Genomic DNA, 2485 nt, shown 5'->3' with positions numbered 1-2485 from the left:
GACCATAACTGCCCTCCATACTCCAGAGTTCACCTCACTATTGATCGGTATCAGGTCGGTAACACTTGTTATAACTTGTAAACGTATAAAATTCTTAGAGGTCTTGACAGGGTAGATGCAGGGAGGATGTTTCCCCTGGCTGGGGAGTCTAGAACCAGGGGTCACAGTCTCAGGATAAGGGGTCGGCCATTTAGGACTGAGATGAGGAGAAATTTCTTCACTCAGAGGGTGGTGAATCTTTGGAATTCTCTACCCCAGAGGGCTGTGGAGGCTCAGTCGTTGAGTATATTCAAGACCGAGCTCGATGGATTTTTGGATACTTAGGGAATCAAGGGATACAGGAATAGTGCAGGATGGTGGAGTTGAGGTAGAAGATCAGCCATGATCTTATTGAATGGGGGAGCTCGAGGGGTCAAATGGCCGACTCCTGCTCCTATTTCTTATGTTCTTATTCTGATAACATACGAATAATCAAAATTGACAGGCAGGAAAAGACCAGCTGGCCCATCAAGCTTGCCCTACACCACGATGGTTCGAACATTATGGTTCAACACTCTTTCCCTCCCCCGCCCCCCCACCATCCCCCCACACCTCCGCAGCCATTTAACCTCTTGGGAGAGGCAAAAAACAAAACAGAAAGAAAAACAGGGGCCAATAAGGGCACTAATACTCTGTAAAATTCCTCTCTAATCCCCTCAGGTGATCGAAACCACTCCAGGAGATCACACGTACCAAGTGTTACCTTCTGTATGATGGGATCGCTGCCGCAGTCAGGAACCGGTCCAGCTCTCTCCTGAAGGTGTACAGAGAGTCAGCACCCACCACACCAACCGGCAACGTATTCCAGAGGCTCACTGCTCCCTGAGAGAAGAAGAACTGCCCAACATGCAGTCTATTCCTACTCTCACATAGTTTAAACTCACGTTCCCCCATGTCCTCCACAATCTGTTAAATGGGAATAATCTCTCAATAGGAAAACTTCAGCTATGAGGAAAGATTGGATAGGCTAGGGTTGTTTTCCTTGGAACAGAGGAGGCTGAGGGGAGACTTGATTGAGATGTACAAAATTAGGAGGGGCTGTAGGGGGTGGCGGGTGCTGGTGTTTGGCGCGTGCGTACGCCCAGTCAGTTATGCCTCTGACTGTTTTGTGAGCGGTTCGAATCGCTCCCACGCCCCTGGGTTCTCGACACCGGGCTTAGGTACAAGGCGGCGGTACAGAGAAGACTTGTGTAGACAGGTGGTTGGATGTAAACAAAAACCAAGATTTTATTGAAGAGGAAAAAGGTGATACAATCTTATGGAAAGAAAGATTACCAGTGTACACTTCTACAGGCATAAATATAAAAGAATAATAATAACTATATACTTATACAGGGAATGGCAAACACACGGCACATCGAGGGAAAACAACTATCTTAACAATCCCCTTATCCTAACTAGCTTAAGCTATGAGGGGTCAGAACTTCATGCTCACCAATCAAAAGAGTTTGTTAGACTCAAAACAGCGGTTGGGTTCGGGGGTTGCTCTTGGTGCTCTCTGGAGCCTGCTGTCATCATGTGGGCTCCGGGCGCTGCAAGGGCATTGTCCAGGTTCGAGTACCCCAAAGTTAAAGTGTCTGCTTGGGTACTTTACCTTGCAGGGATGATTCTTCGTCGACAGCCGCCAGTTTGAGTTGGTGTGCAGATATTCGAAGGTCAGCCGAGGCTGAAGGCCCGATGATTCAAAGCCTCTCAGTTGGTCTTCTTCAGCCGGTCTTCCCTCCTCGTGGTCTTCCCTCCTCCCTTCGTCGCGTCCCGCCTCGCCTGGCCTGAATTGTCCGTTTCCGCCCGACCCGGTGCCGGGGCGATTCCAGATGGAGTGGGAAAAGGCACGGGCAAAGGCCAGGGGGTAAGCGCGGGACGGGGAAAGAGCAGCAGCCACGAGGGCGAGGGGCCGAAGAGCAGCAGCACACCAACCAACCAATGGACTCCCACGAACGACTCCACACACGAACACACCAATGCTACCCGGGGCCTTCAATTATACCTTCCTCGAAAACCCTTATCTGCGCGCCAAATCAGGTTAGTTCTTTGTTTTAATTTTGACGGGCTAGTTTAAAATAATGGTAGCAATTCATACTAACTGGTTTTTAGATGGCCGGTAATCACATCTACCAGCCCAATAATTGACTTGTATTGTCCTGAAAGTTCCTTGATGGGCTTGTCCAGCCTCGATGGCTGTGTTAATCTGTTTCCGATAATATATGCAGACTGTTTGATGGCCTTAACTATAGGCCTAAACTGAATTTAGATTTTGTCTCCAATTCGGTCTAATGCATAATTCAGAGTCCTGCCTGGTTCCAAAATACAACGTTTCTTTTCACAGAAAAACCTGCAGCTTTGGTTTCGATTCCTCCCAAGCTGTTTGCGTTGCAGAATCCATTTTAGAATCCCACAAGCTTTCTGCCATGAGGCACGGACGCCATCTTGGGTGCCCTCTTTAATT

This window comes from Somniosus microcephalus, chromosome 8 (assembly GCF_052327205.1).
Source record: "Somniosus microcephalus isolate GS21.2 chromosome 8, FLI_Smic_1.0, whole genome shotgun sequence".
NCBI classification, from domain to species: domain Eukaryota; kingdom Metazoa; phylum Chordata; class Chondrichthyes; order Squaliformes; family Somniosidae; genus Somniosus; species Somniosus microcephalus.
Note: the sequence above shows the minus strand (reverse complement) of the source record.